This window comes from Perca fluviatilis, chromosome 24 (assembly GCF_010015445.1).
Source record: "Perca fluviatilis chromosome 24, GENO_Pfluv_1.0, whole genome shotgun sequence".
Lineage (NCBI taxonomy): Eukaryota > Metazoa > Chordata > Actinopteri > Perciformes > Percidae > Perca > Perca fluviatilis.
Genome location: NC_053135.1, coordinates 17,688,774 through 17,713,966, shown reverse-complemented (window position 1 = coordinate 17,713,966; position 25,193 = coordinate 17,688,774). Strand labels below are relative to the sequence as shown.

Here is a 25,193-nt window from a genome sequence, read left to right as displayed (position 1 = left end):
CGAGCTTGGCTGTAGGGTCTGCTCATTTCCTAAACCCCAAGTGCTTTACATTAAAAACAACATAAACATTCAAACAAAGCATGAACAGAAATATATATATAGAATGCACCACAAGACAATCAACAAAAACTAACAAAGACATACAAGTGCGACCATACAAATTCTCACACAGACGCGCGCGCGCACACACACACACACAGACAGAGACACAATCTTCACCTGAGCAGATAAAACTAACTACTCTATGCACACGGGGGGTCTAAATATTATCGAATCAGGGTTTACGAGGTCTAAAAAACAGGATCTATTTGGGCACCCCTGACTGAGGCCCATCCTGGAAAGTCCTGGTTAAGGGTCCACCAGTAAACACTGAGAACAGAGAAAGAAGAGAGACGGGTTTTATTTTGAAGGGGTGACTGAGTTCATTGGAAGCTGTCGTCACTTCGCTCGTAAGTGTGTGTGTGTGTGTGTTGTGTGTGTGTGTGTGTGTGTGTGTGTAGGGAAGTGGTGATGTTAATCAACCCCAGATGAGCAAAGAGGCCAGACGAGTCGAGTCACTGTGTGTGTGTGTGTTTGTGTGTGTGTGTGTGTGTGTGTGTGTGTGTGTGTGTGTGTGTGTGTGTTGTCTCAGGGGTTGTGGGGGACGGGCCAAACTCTGCTAGCCCCAGACTGTTATTACTGCTACACACACGCACGCACGCACAGACAGACAGACAGACAGACAGACACACAGTGTGGACAGTGAAGTCACCATCTGAGAATGTGGGGACAAAGAGGGACAAAGCAACACCTTAGCGTGTGAATGGAGCTCACTGTGTGTTGTGTGTGTGTGTGTGTGTGTGTGTGTGTGTGTGTGTGTGTGTGTGTGTGTGTATCTTGTCTCGGTCTCAGATAAAGAGGACTCAGGATTTTATTTCAAGACCGGTCGAGACCAACACTGCAGGGCTATCACTAAACACATCATTACTGTGATTGGATGTAAAACGTCCTGCTTCAAACGCAACCCATAACGACTCATTAGATCAGAATACAGCATAGAAGATCTGCTTAGAAATAGAAGGAATATTGGATAGAATAGAACAACACAATGTAATTCTGCTAAACAAAACAGTGAACCCTGTGCCCTACTTCTAGCCCCTCTCCTGTTGATTCGGTCTCAACCGTCTCAACCCCTCAAAGTCTAGTACCCCGTTTACACGTACGTGGTTATTTTGAAAAACGGAGAATTCGCCTCTGAAAACGATCCTTTCTGAAACCTCCGGCCAGAGTGGAGATTTTGGGAAACTGCGTTTGCACGTAAACTGGGACAAACGGAGGTTTAGGCAGCCGAGAGAGAGAAAGAGGAAGTGACGCGTTTCTGTTGTTGCTATTTTTGGGGATTCTGATTGGCTAACATGGGCTTGAGCTTTTGACAGCTGTGCACGATGTTATTGTTGAAAACGGAGAGGTTGAAATGTCCGTTTATGAAAACAGCTGGCCACGTGTAAACGTAGCATTGGTCTTGACTCGGGCTCGATACACTAAAGAAGACGGAAGTTTATACGTTGCCATGGCAATGGTACACATAACAAATGGTTGAGGCTAGAGGGGATACAGCTACGCCGACGACACTCACGTTTAGGCACCAAAACGACTAGTTGAGTTGAAGAAAAATATCTGTCTGTCTGTCTGTGTGTGTGTGTGTGTGTGTGTGTGTGTGTGTGTGTGTGTGTGTGTGTGTGTGTGTGTGTGTGTGTGTGTGTGTGTGTGTGTCTGTGTGTGTGAATTGAAATGGCCTTTCTATCCATTTTATTTCTATGAGTTAGGATCAACAACAATAAAATGAAATAAAGCTTGTTTGTAACATAGACTTCTATACAGATAGACAGACTGATATCAAGTTCATTCATCGCAAATGGGGTTCATGATGCTTTTTGACCGACAAATCTCTCAACCAGTGCTCCCAGGATGTGGTTGAAACAGGTTTGTTTAAAACCCATCTGGCCATCTGTGTTGCCAGATCTGAGTAAATAAAGTCGGTGAGTCATAAATTACCAAAAACAAAAGGAATGATGACAATACCTACCAAAATAATGTTTTGAGTTTTTTCCACGTCGGATGTGTCACAGTTTCCCTGCGACACAAACACTAAGTTAGCACACCGACATCTCTGACAGGAGCAGCGTGCGAACCTGTGGAAATCTGACAGGGGGGCTCAAGTCGGTTTGTTTTGTGTCTCTCGAAGAGAGTCGTGGTTAGTCCAAATTGAATTTTTTGGTTACTTTTTTGGATCCGATTGAAAGATTTGTCCTGCCCTGAGGGCTTAGCAGCACCGCACTATGTTCTTTTTCCTCTCCTCTGGAGTCTTGAAACACGTTCATTTCATCGCTTATGTTGGCCTGAGAGTGAGTCATCAAAACTTCAGGGTTTGGAAAAGGATATAGCCGCTGGCCAAAACATTTCCCGGCATGCTCCGTTAGTCACACAGCAGGATGATGGATTGAAAAGCTCTTCCAAATAAATACATGAAAAAAAATTCTCCGCTTCCAGGTCATTTTTTTTTTTATTCAACCCCTTATTTATCCACCGGAGGTTTGCCGGGGCACATTCACTCTTTCTCAACAATGCCGTGGTAACCGCGTTGTTGCCGGGCTAACTGGAAGTTAAGTGTCTTGTTCAAGGGCGTGACTGTGGTGTCTGGAGAGCGTTGCTGCTTCACTTAAAAGGGTCACTTCACCCACAACACGTATAACCAGCGTTGGAAGAAGTATTAAGATCCTTTACTCCAGTAAAAGCACTATTATTACCACACTGCAAAAAATACTCTGTTACATTGGAAGTGTGGTTACAGTACTCAATGCCAAGGGGTCAGCCCTATGTTCCCACAGCCCTATGGTCCCACATTTCTAAGAATTTTGCTTTTTTTTCACTGAAAATTAGGCCCTATGTTCACACAGCCCTATGTTGTCACATTTCTAGGATATGTTATAGAAAATTAAGTCTTGTGTACCTACATTTCCCTTCAATTTAAGCCCTATCCTCCCACAACATTTTTTAGGGTTAGGGGTAGGGGTTAGGGTAAGGGTTAGGGGGATACAATCTGCTACAAATTTATGAAAAAGGAAATGTGGGAACATAGGGCCTATTTTTGGAAAATAAATCTTAGAAATGTGGGAACTGTGGGAACATAATGCCAAAAAATCCTCACATTTTAGAAAACTGGAAACAAAAAAGGCTCTTAAGGGCCAAAAAAAACTTCAAAAGTGTCAAATATGGGTTAAAGGTGTCAAAAAAAAAGTGTAAATAACTCTGTGTCTAATCATCTCAGCTGGACTTGTAGCCGTTATATTCTTGGCTAGTTTACTTTAGAATCAAACATCAGATTTTATAAACTACATGTGTTTTGTGTGCAGGAATCTTAACATGTAAAGTAACTAGTAACTAAAGCTGTAACAGATGAATGTAGTGGAGTAAAAAGTCCAATATTTCTCTCTGAAATGTAGCGGAGTAGAAGTAGAAAGTGGCATGAAAAGAAAAGACTCAAGTAAAGTAACAAGTACCTCAACATTTGGACTTAAGCACAGCACTGGAGTAAATGTACTTAGTTACTTTCCACCTCTTCATATGGATCTTTTCACATCAGACATGTTGACTTGTCATAGTAGGAAAAGCACAGCTGAAATTGATAACCTTAACGATGGCTCAGTTCCATCAAGTGTCCCAGTAAGATATTTCAGTGAGTCAGCATGCACACTAAGTGGAATGCAGCCGTCGTTAATGGTTATCAATTTCAGCTGTGCTTTTCTTACTATGACAAGTCAACATGGGCGTTTCTCAATCTGTGTTCTTCTATTGACTTGTGTTCTTGTGTCCCTGTGAAACGTCATCTTGTGTTGCCAAAGAACTGTCCCAATAGAACTCAACAGTCCCGCCCCTCCTCTGACAGACCTTGGGCTCTGGAAGTAAATTTCCCATTCATTTCTCCCATTGATGTCTGGAAAAATCCAGACATCAATGAGTTTTAGATCATGCCTTAGGCTAACCAGATGGTATGTGACTCATATGCATACAACGTACCATATCGAGTGAAAAAACGAAGAGAAAATCCAAAAAAAGTCAAAGGTACAAGACTGTGTACATATCGTCATTTCAGAGTGAAGGAACTACTCATCCCATAAACCACCGCGCACCACTGAATAAAGGAAGCTACGTTAGTTTAGCTAACAGCTAATTGGGCTAACCGCTAGCTGAGACAGCATGTAATAACTTTAAAAGACCCTCAAAATAAAACCTGAAAATAACCTTTAACATATATAACGGCTGTTACATCAGCTGTAGCCTGCTTTCCCCAGTGTTTAGTTTGAGTTAACGTTATTTTAGACTGAATCAAGCTGTCAGCTAGCGGTTAGCCAAATTAGCTGTTAGCTAAACTAACATTAGCTTCCCGGCGGAAGCGTGGAACAGATCGTGATTCGTGCAGTGTCGTAAATCCTCGTGATGGATCGTGCAGGCAGCTCCCCCTCCTCACCAGCATGAGTTGCACCAATCAGAGGCGTCACTGTGGGATTGTGGGATTGTTCAGGATTGTGGGTAGTGAAGTACTTATCCAAGACATCGCGAATAAAAGACGTTTATCTCAAAACAAGGTTAGTGCCCCATGATTTTTGGCGTCTATATGAGCACATAGAATCGCTCAGTCACGTCGGCATGCTGGTTTTAAGTCTACCATCAACGGTTACCATTTTATGGCTTATACTCCAATTTGTCAATGGAGAAATTGCATTGTATTTTTACTTCCGGAACCCGCTGTGGGCGGGACTGTTGAGCTCTATACACAAGTTCGCATTTCACCAACAGTTAAGATTCCCGGAAATGTTCTTGACACGCCCATTTTACCGAGGATGCATTGGTTGGTAACTTGTATGAACTTCGCAGCACTCGTATCCCAAAATTCATTTCGGCATTCAATGATTGCAATAGACAGTCCAAAAACAAACATTTTAGGCGAGAAATTAATGGTTTAGATTTCGAATATAGCCAGTCTTGCAAAAATCTTTGCCGAATTATTTGCTCCAAAGTTTTCGGAGTTTTCGGAGCTCCATAAAATGACGCGGCCGCCAGCTTACGCCTGCCGTGGCCGCTAGCTCGTCGCTCGGACAGTCACACACGGAGACCCCGCTAATACCGGAGGTCTTTCAGACTGGTCCCGTGAATAAGAGGCTTTTATTTTGCCGTTGACGGATCGTTTGTTTAAATATCACAACACATGTCCAGCGCAGCAGGCAGAGGAGAGATATACCCGTTTCTTTTCGGGAGACTTGTTTAAACTATACCATAGGCTATATTTACTTCATATTTTTGTATTTGTTTTCTGATTTATTATAAGTGTAAGAAATGAGTTTCAGTCTGTATGATAAATGAAAAGTTGTACATAAAGTGGTAACATGCTATGACATGTTATGTAGACTAAAGGGGAGACACCAACCTTTATAATTTGAATTGCTAATTTCCATCTGTTGTCCTTTGGCATATACAGTGCACTACAATAATATAGAAATGATAATTCCACATAACACTAATAGGAACACATATACACACCAGTGCCTATTTATTTTTTAATTTAAACTTATACACTAATAATAGTAGGGATCGCGTTCCACTCTTTTGAATAAGTAAGGGGTGTTTGGGCTAAACCATAAACAATACAATTAAAGCTCAATTAGTTTTATTTTTCAATATTATTGCAATAGTTGTAGCATTATGAGGTTTTCTTGTCCGGAGATTGTTTTAATACAAAGTGGTTATATTGTTGTGGTTTTTATTTCTAGCTGGTATTTTGGAGCCCTGCAGGTAGCCTCTGTGCTGGGAGTGTTGAGCAATCACAGGAAGAACGCATCGTCTCAAACTGTTAACGGCGTCTTCTGTGCTTGTGAGTTCATTCTTCCAAGAACAACCAGCAAGAACGTTCTCCCCAAGAACACAAGTCCGTACTTTGCATTCTTGAGATTGAGAAACACCCATGCTGACTTGTCATAGTAGGAAAAGCCCAGCTGAAATTGATAACCTTAACGATGGCTCAATTCCATCAAGTGTCCCAGTAAGATATTTCAGTGAGTCAGCATGCACACTAAGTGGAATGCAGCCATCGTTAATGGTTATCAATTTCAGCTGTGCTTTTCCTACTGAACTCCAGGAGACTTTTAAAACATAGAAAGTAGTTTATCTACACTATATGTTTTGTCATCATGGTAATGGTATTTTATTGTCAGGTACACTGTCATGCTCTCTGTGTGTTGCCGTTCCAAAAGTGCTTCGCTATAGGAACAACATACTTTGAGCTAGCGAGCTACACACTGAAAAATGTCACGTTTTGAAGAAAATTTGAATCGTGCAACAAGGCAGGCCTGCTTGGTTCTTTCGGGGAGAATATGTTTAGGGCGTTTCCTCTCTAACTGGGACGTTTTGGGACCGATTGGTGGGATTGCTGTGGACGAAGTACACACGGAGATACACCGGTAAGCGCCAATGAGGTTTAACCATGTATCAGCTCATTTAAATAGCTCACGTTACTGTATTGTGTCAACCGTTAACTTCATTAAACCCTCATGTTGTCTTCCCGTCCACCATGAACTTGTTGTCCTTATGGGTCAAAATTAAAACTGAACTTTCTTTGGCGCTATTTTTGTCGCTTTTGTTGCTTTTTTTTTCAATGTTTTTGTAAAATTCATGGTCCGTAGCCTATACCTAATTGAAATGAAATTATACCTATTTTTTTTTAAGATAAAAAAGGCAGAAATTATGTAATATTATGACTAATAGTTAAGACCAGAGAATGTTGAGTAGCTCACAGACTGGTTTATGTCAAAGTTTAGTCAGGATACTGTTATTTTTATATATTCTTTTCAAATGCTATAAAATTACAGTAAAACAACCAAAATTCAAGGGAAGTATTAATTTGACCTGCGAAACATTTTTGTATGGGTTCCATACAACATACATGCATGCATCAATTTTATTTTTGGGCAATTTGGTTGTAAGAAACCCATATTTCTGATATAAAAAAACTTAAAAAATGGGTCAAATTTGACCCGGAGACAACACAAGGGTTAATATTGTATGTGGCGTTTTCTTTTGTTGGGTGCAAATGTTCCCCAAAAAACAAGTTCCTTCCCGAGACTATTTAGCAAAGCCAACGTCTCTGTGTTCGGAGCTTAGCGCCGCCTGAGACGATTGGGACTGGTTTAAAGAATTTTTTTCTTCTATCACAGAATGCATCTGTGGTGTAGTCAGACCTTACTGCACAGCGCTGTGGTGTAGCAAATTAGTAAAAACTACACAAGAAGACCAGGTCGTCTACCAAAGAAACTGAAACTGAAAAACTTCCTCCATCTCTTTTTTTAAGGTCGAAATTTGACCAGCTTCTTGCGCTAATCTACAGAATATATCTGTAGTAGATTGAATCTGTCCTACGGAAGGGGATCAGGGCCACATGTGAACAATGTATTTGAGTTCTGAGGAAAAAAATGTTTTTTTTAAGACTGAATTCTGAGAAAAAAAACTGACTTCTGAGTTCAAACTAAGTCTGAAATCGAGTTGTTTTTTAAAAGTAAAAAAGAAAACTGTTCTAAATTCAAAGTCAGAACACAAAATCATTTTTCACATGTGGCCCTAATCGTCTTCCGTATTGATTGCTTGTGTTTGTGTTAAAACTGATTGATTACACTGATTGCAGCCACCTGACTGAGTGCCTACTCTCTGCTTGCGTTGTTTGCCAAATGAAGACCAAAGATGGGAGATTTCTTTTGTTTCTGACCACTTTCTTACTCATCACCGTGACCTTTCTTTCTGGCGCTCAGGCTAAACCTCTAAAGTTCTTCCAATGAAATGCTCAGCTCTGATATTGACCGGCAGTGAAGTGTGTGGGATGTTTGACATCCAAGGAATGGAGTGGGAGAAGAGAATCCATCATATTCCTCATACATTTACTTTGAGTCTTTTGCTGGCTGAAGAACAGAAGCTCGCAGGCGAAGTTAATCTCTCTCCGGCGTCAGTGTGTGAAAGGCTCAGAGCTGAAACTACGTTTACATCGCTATGTTTTTGGTTTTTAAGCGCAGTTTGGAGCCAAAAGCGATCTCCGTGCACACAGTGTTTTTAGCTCCAGTAGAAGAACTAATCTCCGTTTAAACTAACACGCCCAAACCTCATATCTCATCCATATTCTGGTATACTGGGCATAGACAGGAGGCAGCGTGGAGACTCCGCTCTATGCTGGTAGTTGCCATGGTAACGTTAGTAGCTTTAGTCTCAGAGGACGAGACATCGTGACCCAATCAGGAGGAGAAAGCGTCAGTGTCGGTGTTGCCAAAGGTCTCCGTTGGCGGCCGTTGAGACGGCAACACAACCCCGCAGATTCCAAACCAAAACGGGTCAGAAGTGTTTCCTAATGTCTCCGGGTTAGGGGCTCGGAAACGCCAGAGCAGGGGGAATGAAAAGGGAAAACGCCAGAGCAGGGGGAATGAGAGGGGGAAATGCCAGAGCAGGGGGAATGAGAGGGGAAATGCCAGAGCAGGGGGAATGAGAGGAGGAAACTTAGCAAAAGATAGAGGAATTAAAAGAAGTTCCTTCCCGAGGCTATTTTGCAGCGGCACCGGACGGCAGAGAGAAACGTGCTCTGGTTTATCGGCATTTCTTTAAACGAGAGCACGTTTTTCTCTCCCGTCCAGGAATGCTGTGTGGACTAGCCAGACCTTCCTCCGCGGCGCTGTGGAGGAAGGTCTGGCAATGCGAGACTAACATCCAACCAACCCAAATCAAAACATATCACATCACTGACAAGTACACACACACACACACAACACACACACCTTCAGATTCCTCCATGCGTTACAAATCCTCCTGATTTGTCATCTCTCTGCTGCTGACAGGACGGCAGAAAAATTGCGCCCACTTCAAACAGCTCCGACGCTGAGTCGCTGACCAGCAAATCGTTTATTTCTCTCCTCCTTGTTTAAAGTCAAAGTGATGTTGAGTCTCAAGACCAGACTGTGGACTAATAATTTCATTCCAACCTGAGACATTCACCAGTTTAAAAAAAAAAAAAAAAAATGCAACTCTATCTGAAAGTTATCGTCACTTAAATCATATACAAGTCCGTAAATTGTGAGCGAGGTTGAAGATGCAGGCTGGTAAATGCTCTGTTTTTGGTTCACTTCCTGTATTTGGGTCGGATCGCGTTCTCACCTGAAGTGAACCGAACTCTAGTTCACTTGGAAGCGAACCGAGACCCCCGTTCTTAAGCGGACCAGAGTTTGTTCAGATTCAGATTCACAGATTCACTTTATTAGCCATTTGCAGTGTAACCCACATTGGAAAAAATGTGCAAGTAGCTCAAAGTGCAAAGTCAACACATAAGAGGACACAACATAAAAACAGACAAACAAAGCCACATAAAACCTCAATATTAAAAAGCTGTTCAATAAAAATCCATACATAAATTTAAAGTGCCTAGTTTAAGGTGCTTTGTTTAAAGTAATCACAGCTTGTGGAAAGAAACTGTTTAAATGGCAATCAGTTGAACATTGTTTGATCCGCACCAGAGTTCGGCGGAGCCCAAACGAACCAGACTATCCGACCAAGCGCTCCAGGGTTGGTTTTAAACGGACCAAACGGGGCAGGTGTGAAAGCAACCTAAGTAACCATCTCTAGATTCAAAATAAAAAAAATCCGTGTTTTTAATCCGGGACTAATTCTGTTGCTATTTCTTGAGTGCAGGTGGATTTATTGGAGAAGAAAGGTAAAAAGCTTTAAGATTCCCCATGAGGATATCACTCTGAGTCAGACTGCCTTCAACACTGGACTCTCTATGTTATATCACAATGATTTGCATAATTTTGATTAGCATGCAACACCAGATGAAAGGTGCATCTGAGTTGATGTGCAGCTCACTGCCTGATAACTCTTCCCCCAAACAAATTGTTAACAAGCTCGCTGAGCGGCCACACCAGCTGGTTTAATGAGCGGGTGACGTTCAGCTGTGTGAGTGTGCGGTATAAATAGAAGCCGAGGTTTTTCGGAGGCTGCTGCGTTAAAGTACAGGGTGGGAGGCTGTTAGGTCAGAGGTCCAGACGCTTTCATGAGAGGGAAACGAGTGGCAGGGCTACAGTCGGGCTGCCCGTCTTCGTGGGAGGGCGAAACACACAACTCATCCTCATTTAGTCTGAAACAAGCAAACAAATCTGTCAGTGGGTTGATGTCAGTTCCCTTGTTCCTACACTGCCAACTCACTCCCAAGGCGTCAAAAAGCGACGCATGGTCAGGTGCCTTTGGCGTTTGTTATTGACCCAAAAAAATCTATTTAAAACGCGCTTGGTAGGGACTCTTGGTGTCACTTTTTGAATGGTTCGGGACTCTTGGTGCCACTTCTTTGAATGGTTCGGGACTCTTGGTGTCACTTTTTGACGCTCTGGGTCGGGACTCTTGGTGTCATTTTTTGAATGGTTCGGGACTCTTGGTGCCACTTCTTGACGCTCTGGGTCGGGACTCTCTGTGTCACTTTTTGACACTCTGGATCGGGACTCTTGGTGTCACTTTTTGATGCTCTAGTTCGTGACTCTTGGTGACACTTTTTGACACTCTGGTTCGTGACTCTTTGTGTCACTTTTTGACGCTCTGGGTCGGACTCTTGGTGTCACTTTTTGACGCTCTGGGTCGGACTCTTGGTGTCAAAAAGCGACGCATGGTCAGGTGCCTTTGGCGTTTGTTATTGACCCAAAAAAGTCTCCTTTAACGTCCTATTTAAAACGCGCTTGGTAGGGACTCTTGGTGTCATTTTTTGAATGGTTCGGGACTCTTGGTGCCACTTCTTGACTCTATGGTTCGGGACTCTTGGTGCCACTTTTGACGCTATGGTTTGGGAATCTTGGTGTCACTTTTGACACACTATGGGTCGGACTCTTGGTGTCACCTTTTGACGCTCTGGGTTGGACTCTTGGTGTCACTTTTGACGCTCTGGACGGGACTCTTGGTGTCATCTTTTGACGCTATGGTTCGGGACTCTTGGTGTCACTTTTTGACACTCTGGTTCATGACTCTTTGTGTCACTTTTTGACGCTATGGTTTGGAAACTTGGTGTCACTTTTTGACGCTCTGGGTCGGGACTCTTGGTGTCACTTTTTGATGCTCTGGTTCGGGACTCTTGGTGCCACTTTTTGACGCTATGGTTTTGGAATCTTGGTGTCACTTTTTGACGCTCTGGGTCGGGACTCTTGGTGTCATTTTTTGAATGGTTCGGGACTCTTGGTGCCACTTCTTGACGCTCTGGGTCGGGACTCTCTGTGTCACTTTTTGACACTCTGGATCGGGACTCTTGGTGTCACTTTTTGATGCTCTAGTTCGTGACTCTTGGTGACACTTTTTGACACTCTGGTTCGTGACTCTTTGTGTCACTTTTTGACGCTCTGGGTCGGACTCTTGGTGTCACTTTTTGACGCTCTGGGTCGGACTCTTGGTGTCAAAAAGCGACGCATGGTCAGGTGCCTTTGGCGTTTGTTATTGACCCAAAAAAGTCTCCTTTAACGTCCTATTTAAAACGCGCTTGGTAGGGACTCTTGGTGTCATTTTTTGAATGGTTCGGGACTCTTGGTGCCACTTCTTGACTCTATGGTTCGGGACTCTTGGTGCCACTTTTTGACGCTATGGTTTGGGAATCTTGGTGTCACTTTTTGACACTATGGGTCGGACTCTTGGTGTCACTTTTTGACGCTCTGGGTTGGACTCTTGGTGTCACTTTTTGACGCTCTGGATCGGGACTCTTGGTGTCACTTTTTGACGCTATGGTTCGGGACTCTTGGTGTCACTTTTTGACACTCTGGTTCATGACTCTTTGTGTCACTTTTTGACGCTATGGTTTGGAAACTTGGTGTCACTTTTTGACGCTCTGGGTCGGGACTCTTGGTGTCACTTTTTGATGCTCTGGTTCGGGACTCTTGGTGCCACTTTTGACGCTATGGTTTTGGAATCTTGGTGTCACTTTTGACGCTCTGGGTCGGGACTCTTGGTGTCATTTTTTGAATGGTTCGGGACTCTTGGTGCCACTTCTTGACGCTCTGGGTCGGGACTCTCTGTGTCACTTTTTGACACTCTGGATCGGGACTCTTGGTGTCACTTTTTGATGCTCTAGTTCGTGACTCTTGGTGACACTTTTTGACACTCTGGTTCGTTGACTCTTTGTGTCACTTTTGACGCTCTGGGTCGGACTCTTGGTGTCACTTTTTGACGCTCTGGGTCGGACTCTTGGTGTCAAAAAGCGACGCATGGTCAGGTGCCTTTGGCGTTTGTTATTGACCCAAAAAAGTCTCCTTTAACGTCCTATTTAAAACGCGCTTGGTAGGGACTCTTGGTGTCATTTTTTGAATGGTTCGGGACTCTTGGTGCCACTTCTTGACTCTATGGTTCGGGACTCTTGGTGCCACTTTTTGACGCTATGGTTTGGGAATCTTGGTGTCACTTTTTGACACTATGGGTCGGACTCTTGGTGTCACTTTTGACGCTTCGGGTTGGACTCTTGGTGTCACTTTTGACGCTCTCGGATCGGGACTCTTGGTGTCACTTTTTGACGCTATGGTTCGGGACTCTTGGTGTCACTTTTTGACACTCTGGTTCATGACTCTTTGTGTCACTTTTTGACGCTATGGTTTGGAAACTTGGTGTCACTTTTTGACGCTCTGGGTCGGGACTCTTGGTGTCACTTTTTGATGCTCTGGTTCGGGACTCTTGGTGCCACTTTTTGACGCTATGGTTTTGGAATCTTGGTGTCACTTTTTGACGCTCTGGGTCGGACTCTTGGTGTCACTTTTTGACGCTCTGGGTCGGGACTCTTGGTGTCACTTTTTGACACTCTGGGTCGGAACTGTTGGTGTCACTTTTTGACGCTCTGGGTCGGAACATACGTTTAACTGGCATGCAGCACAAGAAGTGAAGGGAGCAGCAAAAAAATTATTACAATTCATCCTGAAGGGATCATGAATGTCCTTCCAATAGTTGTTTAGATATTTCAGCCATGGACCAAAGTGGAGGACTGACCTAATTCTACCTAAGGGTTTGCAATTCAACAGCTGAATATCCTCTGGGAGCATACTTCCTGTGTACAACAAAGAAGTGAACATGTCCTTCATCAAAGACATTAGTCAGAGCTTTTTTATAAAGCCGAACTTAATCCACAAAAAGGAAACAAACAGCAGTGACTAACATGTTTGGGCTATTTTCTCTCCAGCAGAGTCGGGCTATAGCATTAAAAACAGGTCTAATCTTAAAACCTGATCTTTTTAGAAGTTACGACCATACCTGGTTATTATTTCTTCAAGGACTAAAGTCTTGTTTTTAATATTTTAAATGTTCTGCTCCCTAATCCTGTAAACAGTGACTAATCGAAAGGCCATGAGAACATGAGCTCAGAGGGACTCATCGGCTCATAGATATCTGACACAGGATGGTAAAAAAGACCACCCAGACACCATCATTAGAGTTTTCGCAGCACTTTTCACTTTTTCATAAAACAAAGACATATTTTTTTTAGGGTCAGATGAAGGGGAATAAGGTTGATTGACTGCACTGATGACATAGTAAGATGCTGAAGACAGAAAAGTATCTGACTTTATTAGGCTTGCTGTGAGGAAAATAAGAATCCAAGGCTGTGTTCAGACTTGGTTATTATGTAATGTGAACACCATATTCCTATTGTTAATGTAAGACTATTTGCACATTTTGACATGAGCTTTAAAATGCATACTGTAAATCTGCTCTGTAAAGTTCGGTTTGATTTCTCTCACATCAAACAGTTCCCCATCAGTGAAACTGAGTTTGCAGACAGATGCTTCCAGTGGTAAACACATGGTACAAAGCATCTTATAAAAAAAACAATAAAACCACAGTTAATGAAGTAGAAAAGGCACAATGAAACGCGCCACAAACTGCCAGAAGACCCAGACAAATCACAAACATCAGCTGATAAGAACAGAACGGGAAGGAACGTGCACAAAATTATTCTACACAGGGTTTTTACGGTAGCCAGTAAGTTACTGTAATTCAAATTTACAGTACCTAACCATATATTCCTTTTTACAGTAACACTTAGTTATTAATAATTGTTTTTTTTTATAATTAAAATAAGACAAAGCTTATCGGTGCCAAATGAAATACAGTAACTTCAATTTTTTTTAAATACAGTAAATCTCTGGATACAGTGACGTCAGCCAAAATCCCCATAATGCATTTGAAACCTCACTGTAAATTTACAGTAATATACTGGCAGCAGCTTCGCCAGTAAACTACTGTTTATTTACAGTAAGCATACTGTTTTTAAAGTTTAAAGGTGCCGGAGGTAGGATTGTGAAGATCCAGGACTTAGCCTTAAAATTTGAACATCAACAACTTCTCAGTCCCTCCCCTCTTTCTGCTAAAGCCCAAAATGGTCTCCTAAGCCCCTCCCCCCACAAGGGAGAATGAAAGCGTGTGCATGAGCAGTGATTGACACGCAATTAGGACCCCCCCCGGCCCTGATTGGTGCATCTGAACAGGGAGCGGTGGATTTTTGCAAATCGCACTACAGGCTGTAGGTGGTGCCAGAGGAGCACCACCTAGCTGCTTCATGTAGCTCTACTGGAACATAAGGGCAGTTTCAGCAAATATGACAGAAAGTTAGTTTTATAAGGCTTACCTACTGCACCTTTAAGGCATTTAGACTGTTTCTTACTGTTTTATTTGAATTTACAGTAATATACTATATACTATTGTAGAGTAATTCCCACCTTTTCCTTAATTTTCCCAAAACGCATTGGTGTTAACAGTAAATACTTTGCAAATAGTCGTGTGTAATATTATTTTCTCCTAGAATGCATTGCCATTTACAGTATGATCCTGTACAACATCAAAACAGTCGGACAGTGTGAGATTTTAGCTGTAAGGGTCCAAAGTTTGCACGTGGGACTCATGCCTCATGTGTGTAACTTCAAGGACCCACACGCCAATAGGAAATTTGTGTGTCTGTCGCTCAGACTTTGGTGAAACCTCAGTGTTGAAAACATTCCTCTGCAAATTTGAATTACACATGCACAAAAAAAATAGGACTGGACGTGCTCAACTCGCTTAAATGCAGCATGGTGGCCCAATGGTTAGCACTGTGGCATCACAGGATGAAGGTTCTGGGTTCGAATCCAGGTCGTTCCGGGCCTTTCTGTGTGGAGTTTGTATGTTCTCCCTGTGTTTGCGTGGGTATCCTCTGCGTGCTTTGGTTTCCCCCACCATCAAAAAACATGTACTAGGTTCTCCAGTCAGTGCCCTCAATCAAGGCACCGACTCAGATCTAGAGTTGGTCCCCAGGCGCTGTGATTGGCTGCCCACTGCTCCCTTGAGGGATGGGTTAAATGCAGAGAATGAATTTCGCTATGTGTACGTGACAATACCTTTAAATGCTTTGAAGGCTAGGTGCTGGATCCTAAAAGTCAATATTCATAAATAAAGCTAGGACAGTACTCCAATTTGATAGTTTATTGCCACACAACAGATGTTTCAGGCAGCGCTCTTCCACAGCATGTGCACGCAATTAAACACTACTCCACACACACAGGTGGGTTTGATTATAGAACCAATACTGCACAGGTGGACTAAATCATCCACAACTAGCACATCAATCCCAACGGAGGGAGCCACGACCAATCCAGATCAGGCTTAGTAGACCCAAATCGAAATGTAATGTAGTTTGAGTTTGGTTTTAGTAGGTCCTTGTTTATTTGTGTTTACTATGCCTGATCTGGATTGGTCGTGGCTCCCTGCGTTAGGATTGATGTGCCACCTGTGCAGTATTGGTTCTATAATCAAACCCACCTGTGTGTGTGTGTGTGTGGAGTAGTGTCTGTAATTGCCTGTGCAGACACTGAGGTTAGGGTGCTGCCCAAAATGTCTGTTGTGTGTCAATAAACTATCAAATGGCACATGCAAAAATAATTCCACAGCAACCTAACTTTTTTTTTTTTTTTTTACAGGCTCAAAAAAATAATGACCCTTATTTGATCCCATAGGAGGAAACGCTTTCCTGCACAAACGACTCATAAAAAGTGTGAGATGCTGCATCATTTATTGGCAAATTAATCTGCAGTAAAAAAAATAATAATAAAGTCAATGAGAGTCTGATTCCTTTATTGCTGCAGTTTTGAAGTTGAAACTGAGGCAGGAAAGAGGTGCTTTCCTGGTTCTGGTAAGTGATTAACGCTGTTAAAAAAACTAACTAACAGAAAACAGGAAGATCATTAATACAAAGTTCCATTTTCAAAGATTACAGAGCTGTTTTCATTAAAGGAAAGTGCTTAATTGTTGTAAGGGGCGGATCAAAATTTGCACGGGCAGGGTGAGGCCCGCGGGCCTCGAGTTTTAAACCATGTGGGTTAGAGGCTTCATTTAAAAGGGTCAGTTCACTCAAGTCACACAAAAAAAACATTTTCTTACACACCACTAGTGGGTTGGGCTGGGCATCGTTTTGATTTGAACAATTCGGAATCCAATTGCGATTCTTCTATTCGATTCCGGTTCTTATCGATTCTGATTCTTTGAGGGGTGAAGGTACAACGAGTCCCGTGCTTTTTTTCACAGATAAGAGGAGCATTTTATTTGGATTCAACGGTGGTGTTGCGGTCCCAACGGCCGCAAACGGAGACCTTCGGCGACACCGACGCCGACATTTCTCCTCCTGATTGGGTTTCATCGGTCATGAGACTAAGTTACCAGTGTTACCTTGGCGACTACAAGCGACGGGCGGAGTGTACATGCTGCCTCCTGTTAACGCCGTGTCAGTTTAAACGGAGATTAGTTCTTCTACTGGAGCTAAAAAACACTTGGGGGCACGGAGATCGCTTTTGGCTCGAAACGCCGCTTAAAAACCAAAACGTAGCGATGTAAATGTAGCCAAGAAGAGGGTGAAATATGATTAAAGCATCTAAAACCACGCATAGGTGCGAGCACAAACCGATCATTCCAGTAATGAAAAGCACTTTTTAATTCCTAACTTCCACATTTGATAGCTACAAACCAACCGCTCTCCCTCTGAAAAAAAAAAAAAAAAGCCCCAACTTGCATCCAAATTCGCCGACATCTGCCACCAATTTACCAGAACCCGCCTGTCCCCGGATACGACTATTGACCAGAGCTGCAGCCTGCCGTGTCTCCTCCGGCTGCTGCCTTCACCACTAACCAGGGCTGAAGGATGAGCCGCAGGTCCGAGCCCTTCCAGACCTTCCAGACCTGACGTGGAAAATAACATGACTGCAGCAGGCTTGTAATTTGGAGTGGCTGTGACCTTTAATCATATTTTGATCTACATCCTTGATCCCTGCATCTGTCGGTGGCCCGGTGCTAATTTGAGACGCGGTATGTCTGAAAGCTTCGACCTGATCGCAGCCCCGTCCGGGTTTGGTGCAGTCAGCGCTGGAAGAAGTATCCGAGATCCTTTACTTCAGTAAAAGTACTAATACCACACTGCTAGCTTGAATGTTGTGCGATTCAGTGCAAAAAAAATAGAATAAAAACACCTTTAAAATGGCTCAAATCCATTCCATATACCAGTTTGATCGACCAAACAGCACGTGACGTCATTACCCACAGGTTTGTATTCGCTTTAAAGCCGTTTGGATGGAAACACACTTTCGCCGACTTTATTCGCATGAATGTTTAAAGTGAAATTTCAGATAATTTGATTGACAAGTGGATGGAAAACATAAGCTACTGACGTTGGTCTGGCTTCGCAGTCAACATATGTGAGGAGTTAAGTGTCCAATAATTCTAAAAACAATGGGATTATTCACTCGGGTTTCAATTGAGCCGTTGCAGTTTCCCTTCGCTCTCCTGGGACGTGCTTTGTTGACCTTTGACCTCTTCCGCTTTGGGTTACGAGCAGCAGGAAGCGAGCGTTACGTGCGGCTTATTGAAAACAGGAAAGGAGAGAGAAAACGAAACCAAAAAGGTCAAATTGCTGAGATACTGGAGACACAGTTGGTCTGCAAGTTGAACTGCTTTCACATTATCATACCGCATTTAAGATCGGTATGTCTACTCTATGAATTTGTATGCATTGTAGGTTGTTGATAAAGTTAGTGAAAGTGGTGGATTTTTTTTATTTTTATTTTGGGGGGCATCATCTGAAGCCCAATTAGCTGTTGAACCGGGGCTTCATTTGGTTACATTTACAACTCATTGCTGTGAAATACAATGAAGCACATTGCATTAATATCCATGACAAATATTGATTAGATTTATGTCTGGTGTTGGAGTCAGTACACACCACTGTCTCCTTTATCTAAATGTAGGCTGGACTTGCTTGGCTCTAAGAAGGGGCAGCCATAGAAATAAAAGCTTGCTGAATTTTCAACATGGTCTCAACGGCCGTTTGTGAAACGGTCACGTTATTTTTAATCTATTGATTCGTGTTCACGGGGACATTGTTCTCGTTTTTTTTTCGTGGTGGCCAGCACGAAATGGTCTATACAGAGATTAACGGGGAAAGCAAACGTCACACCCCGGGAAAGGACGTATCCCTATGGCACTCGCACTAGTGATTCCTTGGTTCCATTTGTTAGGACAGAATTAGGCAAAACTGCATTCAAATATTATGCTCCATAAGTGGAATAACCTTCTATAATGCTGTCACACACTTAGAATAATAATCTGAGCCTGTCAGCAAGAAATAAAGCACTTTTTAGTGGACCAAATTGACGATTTGCCCCATAGGGTTACTTTGCTGCCCGGTCTGTGGCTGCCGGTTAAAGCGTTCACGCTAAATACTGGACCAATTTCAAAGATCGTTGTTCCTATCAGTCACTTACACACACAAACATAAAAAAATAGGGTCCAAGTTGAACAAAATAAAATGGTATTTACCCTTTAATGAAGAAGGCATGTATAGATGATGCATGCATTCATGCAGCATTGTGTAGCCGAGATCTGACAAATCAAGCTTTGGAAAAAAAACATGGGGGAACAGAAAGTTAACAAGTTGTAGTCAGAGTTTTTGGGAGTGCGTTTACTGCTGTGTAAATGCCACCTCTGCATGTCGCAATAAAACGCTGCAGCAGCCTGCGGTGGCACAGTGGAAAATAACCAACTTACCACAGCTCTTCAGCCTGTTTAGGTGCTGCCAAATATACAAACCGCTGGAGTTTAGTGATGACTAAAGTTGAGGAACAACGGCTGCTGGCTTCCTAGCCCCCTCTGTTCTCTTGTACTTGAAAGGGTGACTTGGACCTGGACCCTATTGTCCTATGTTTTTTGTGTCAAAGTGACTGATGGGAACAACAATCTTTGACGTTGGTCCAGTATTGAGTGAGATCGCTGCAGTCGGCAGCGGCGAAAACAAGCTACAATGGAAGTTATTGGGCAACTGCGCACTTTCAATTTACATCCACTAAAAGTTCTGTTTTGCCGCTGACAGACTCAGATTATTATTCTAAGTGTCTGACAACATTATGGAGAGGATCCCTACAGAGATAGAGCTTTTTTTAAAAGAGTAAAATCCTCTTTGTTTATCCAGAAACAGCTCTGAGATCACTATAGCTAAACCCACCAGACTCCATTTAAAAAAGCAACACTTTTAGCGTGTGTAGAGCCAACATATTTCCACATGGATATCAGTGAACTGTGTGTTTATTTCAACCAAAACTAGAGTTGTGATTGTTGGAAAAGTGGGAAGACGACCCAAAACTGTCTTTCATAGTTTTATTTTGTGTCCGTTGGCTTTGAATGAAGTGTATTTTACGATGCTAAAATTACTGTTTATTTACATGGAGTCTGGTGGGTCTAGCAAACGCAAGTTTGCGGATGTCTTTATGTTTAAAAAAAGGATCTTACTCTTTAACAGAAAGGTCAACCTCCTGAGGTTAATTAATCTGAGCCTGTCAGCGGCAAAACGAGCACTTTTGTGGACGTAAATGGAAGATGCACAATTGCCGTATTAACTTACATTGTAGCTTGTTTTCGCTGACTGCCGACTGCAGAGATCTCTCTTAATACTGGACCAACGTCAAAGATTGTTGTTCCCATCAGTCACTTAGACACAAAAACATAGGAAAATAGAAGATGAAAAAAAAAAAAAATGTTGCTCTTAACTCCCAAAAAACTAAAACTTCTGCAAGTTCTGATCAGAGAAAAAAACACACACACACACACACACAAAACTACTGATTCATAATCATGATGTCAGATTTCAGTTATAAGCACTATCATTTGTTTTAATTGCCAGCTATAAATCATTTTGTGGACGTCTCAATTGAGAGCAACAACAGCTCCATTAGCGCCCCGGAGATCACAAAGCTATTCAATTTGAGCTTTTTGAGGCACCGATCAACCTGTCATCTTTCTCCCAATCATACACACTTAAAGAAAGCAAAAAGCCGAGCTGCAGACGCAGAAAAAGCTGCGGCTCCTTTTAAAAAAAAAAGCGTCTCGTAAAAAAGCAAAGTGAGCGAGCGCGGCTGCCAGACGCCGGCGGTCCGAGCCAAGCGGTGTTAAAACAGAGGTGTATTTTAAACAAATGTTGCATTTTAACAAGGCCAGAGGGTGGCATAAATCAGATAGCTGTTGACTTGGGAGGGGGACATATTATATTAAAACAGTTCATTTCCTGCGTTCTGGTGAATTTTTATGCAACAACTTATGGTGAAAATGTCTTTATTTATGTTAAGGAAAACATTTTTTTTTTTTTTTTTTTAAGGACTCATGTTCATCTCAACACCAAATCTGTTAAAGAACGAGACCTTATTAAAGCCGGAAGCGCCAACGTTTAAAGCTACACAAATCTATCTTTGTTTGTGCTGCAAATGCGAAAGTGCCTTAAACCTGCATTCTATCTGAATTCTCTCTGAATTCTCTCTGAATTCTATCTGAATTCCAGCAGGGGGCGACACGTGCGGTTGCAAAAGGAGGTCGGTTTCTGTAGAAGCCTTTGAGGAAGTGACCCACTTCTCACTTGATTTATTACCTCAGTAAATATTTTCATAATGAGTTCATGGTCTCAATCGCTAATTTTAATTATTCTGCAACACAGAATGATGTTCATGTTTTGAATTATGGTCTCGTTGATTTTTAAGGTCCCATGGCATGCTTCTTTTTGGATGCTTTTATATAGACCTTACCACTAAGGTCTATATATTATATAGGCCTTAGTGGTCCCCTAATACTGTATCTGAGGTCTCTTTTATATAGGCCTTAGTGGTCCCCTAATACTGTATCTGAAGTCTCTTTTATATAGACCTTAGTGGTCCCCTAATACTGTATCTGAAGTCTCTTTTATATAGGCCTTAGTGGTCCCCTAATACTGTATCTGAAGTCTCTTTTATATAGGCCTTAGTGGTCCCCTAATACTGTATCTGAAGTTTTTTCTCTTTTAAAGGATGTATCTCCCTAATACTGTATCTGAAGTCTCTTTTATATAGACCTTAGTGGTCCCCTAATACTGTATCTAAAGTCTCTTTTATATAGGCCTTAGTGGTCCCCTAATACTGTATCTGAAGTCTCTTTCCCGAAATTCAACATTGGTGCAGAATTACAGCCACTAGAGCCAGTCCCACAATGAGCTTTCCACAGTCACATTTCTGTGTCTGTAGCTATTGAGGAGGAGAGAGGTGGGGGTGTGGCCTTGACCAACTGCCACTTTGCTCGTTTGAAAGCCATGATGTCTCTCTCTCTCTCTCATGGGTGGGCCAAATTCTCTGGGGGGGCAAAGCAGAGAAAGGGGGGGTAACCTTGCTCCTTATGACCTCATAAGGAGAAGATTCCTGATTGGTCCATCTGAGCTTTCATTTTCTCAAAGGCAGAGCAGGATACCCAGGGCTCGGTTTACACCTATCACCATTTCTAGCCACTGGGGGACCATAGGCAGGCTGGGGGAACTCATATTAATGTTAAAAAAACCTCATAAAGTGAAATTTTCATGCCATGGGACCTTTAACAACGGCGATAAAGCAGAGGGTGTTTTAGGGCGTGGCTATGATGTGATTGCCAGTGAAAGTGTGTAACATAACGTAGAGCGTAAGCAGCTCCTCCCTCGCTCCTCCCTCTCGTCTAAAATCGTCACATCCGCAACCAGGACGGCTGCGCCCATTAACAGCAAACTCAACGACTCATAGCAGATCTCCACGAACCAATGGGTGGCGTCACACATGCTGTCCGTTAATATTCTACAGTCTATGGTTAAAGGTTGTCTCCATTGTTATACAAAGGCTTTCACTTTCTGATTTTCTTGTTGTTGTGTAAAACAATGAAAATGAAATGTCTCCATTCTTTCACTGCGGCACAAAGCAGCTCTGAACCTCTTGGTTTTGAACTTCAATCATATTGGGGGATCTGGGTGTCCTCCACCAGAGAAACTTTGAGTGTCAAAGACTTCATTTGCTGCGTTCTGATACACTTTTGTGAACCAATTTACGGTGGAAATCCCTTTATTTAGCCTATGCGAAGATAAAAAAACAGACGACAAGTCTAAATATGTCAAAAATATAATGGAAAGTATGTCGTTGTGTGTCACTGAGCATTTTTAAGTGGGTATATGAAACCCAGGAGCTTCCTTAGTGGGTGTACTGCGTATACCTGCGTATCACATAGACTACACCCCTCCCTGTAAAAAAAAAGAAAACCTTGGTGACTGACTGCCAACTGGCCCCAAACATTGGATAAATATGTACAGTACGTGCACCTTGGCTGCTGCTTCATGGTGTAATATAAAGTATACACACTGGTACCACAACAGGCAGAGTGAAGCAACGGGGGGGAGGGGGGAAGAAAACTTTCACCTGGAGATAAGCACTCATGCTAGAGGGACAAAGTTACAGTTTGTGCAGCGTGTCCTCCAAAATAATTCAATTACTGTACTCAAAATAATTCAATTACTGCACTCAAAACTAGAGCTTTTTCCAAAGTTTTTGTTCCTTTCCAATGTTTTTGCCGCTTTGTTCAGCATTTTGGTTTCTTTTTTCCTGAGTTTTTCTCTCCTTTTTCAAGATTTTTTTGGAAAAATGTTTCGACGTGTTTGTCTCCTTTTTCAATGTTTGGTGGGCAATTTTCAGCATTTTCGCTGCGCTTTTTTTCAACGTTTTTGGCGCGTTTTCCCCGCATTTGTCACCCTTTGACATACACCAGATATACTGTATAAACAGGGCTTTTGAGTTTCATTCAACCCGTCATACTAAGCCTCGACCTAGTCTATGACCACCCTGTTCCACTTCCAGGATTGCTCCGGTGCCGCAGGAAGTCAGGCTGAGCATTACACAACCTTGAATCGTCTTCACGAGAATTCGTCAGCGATGGGAGAATGTTTTTGGAGCAAGTTCTTCACCGAGAACAAAAACACACAGCGATACATCACGCTGACGCGGGCTGCGTTGAAAACAATGAACAATACAGGGATCCCTTCAAATTCATTAACCCCCAGTAACACAAAAAGCTGCGTCACTTCACACTGACAAGAGCGTAGGAGGACACCTCGGTGACTTTCTGCCAACTGGCCCCAAACATTGGATAAATATGTACAGTACGTGCACCTTGGCTGCTGCTTCATGGTGTAATATACAGTATACACACTGGTGCCACAACAGGCAGAGTGAAGAAACGGGGGGGAGGGGGGACGAAAACTTTCACTTTCACAAGCACCCATGCTAGAGGGACAAAATCATGTGTATTTGCCCTGGGAAAATACAGTTTTCAGTGTTCAAAGTGTGAGGGGAACATCTGTATAGAAAGTTAATACACCAACCATGGTGCAAAAACATCAAGTCAAGTCAAGTCAGCTTTATTGTCAGATGTGCTATGCATGCATGACATAACATGACATAACATGTGAGAACTGATACTTTCCGTATTGCTATTTAACAGCAACCTGGTGAAATATGAACCTAAGTCTGTCACATCATATGGATACAACTATAAAGATACAAAAAGAGCGTCTAAAAGTGACGTCAAGAGTCCCGACGCTAAGGGAGACTTTTAGCATGAATGACAAACGCCAAAGGCAGGTAAGGCGTCCGTATTTTACACGAATAAGGGAGAGTGAGAATGTGTTGGACTTTGAGTCCCAGTTCAGGGCCTGGATCCCCCGAAGGGGGGGACACAAGCCCACAGAGTCTGTCCCTCATGAGGGTCAGGCTGAACCTGCATCTCTTTCTGAGCCAGCGTGTCCTCCAAAAATAATTCAATTATACTGTTCAAGGACAATTTTTGAGGCACTAGTTTTGTTTACAGCCGGTGCTGTGGCTCTGTGTCATGTACGTGTGGGTGTGTCTTGGAGATCCAAGCGATTGGACTCAGCGGCACGCAATCTCCGATCACCAGTAGGCCTGGGTATCATTCAATCATTTTTCAGTACCGATATCAACACCGTGACTTTGACAGCGGTTCCTAAACGATACCTTTTTCGATACCAATTTAATAAAACAAAAAGAAATGACAACATTACACATTGGGTCAAAAATCTTTGTATTTATTTTTCAGCTCCTACGTGAGCCCCGTCTATGTGAGTATTTCACCTCAGGCCTACAAACTATACTGTAAATGTGAACAAGTCTCTTGCTGCAGATACTTTTTGCTCGTCTTCAGTTATAACCTCATTTTTGTTTCCTTCCTTCTCCAAAGATCGCCAGGGTCAGTCTGGATCTGTTCGTTCTTACCTGGATCCTTTCAGTGCTGGAAGAAGTATTCAGATCCTTTACTTGAGTAAGAGCAGTAATACCACACTGTAGAAATACTCTGTTGTGGTATCATCAGGACAATGTAGTTGAAGTATTAAAAGTAAAGAACTTTCCTCCCATTGTAGAAAGTGTAAAGGATCCAACCAGTTGTGTGTTTAATGGTCTAATCATCTCAGCTGGACTTGTAAGATGTGATATTGTTTGGCTGGTTTCATTTATAATAAAACATCAGATTTTATAAGCTACATGTGTTTTGTGTGCAGGAATCCTAATGTGTAAAGTACTTAGTAACTGAAGCTGTAACAGATGAATGTAGTGGAGTAAAAAGTACAATATTTCTCTCTGAGATGTAGCGGAGTAGAAGTGGTAAAATAGCTTCTTGAACCACTGCAAAACTGTAGTGAATTACAATATTTGTAAGTTAAATTAAAAGTATTAATACTACAGTATGTCTCATTATTATTATTTTAAATATTATAAAAAATATAAATCACTGTT

General features: G+C 42.4%; 1 long non-coding RNA gene across 1 annotated transcript; it reads left to right on the top strand.

Moving 5' to 3' along the window:
- The first annotated feature begins 6,470 nt into the window (after window positions 1-6,470).
- LOC120554284 lies at window positions 6,471-24,997 on the top strand. Its single transcript, XR_005638357.1, has 3 exons — window positions 6,471-6,494; window positions 24,499-24,520; window positions 24,640-24,997. It is a non-coding gene; the product is annotated as an uncharacterized LOC120554284 (long non-coding RNA).
- Window positions 24,998-25,193: the final 196 nt, after the last annotated feature.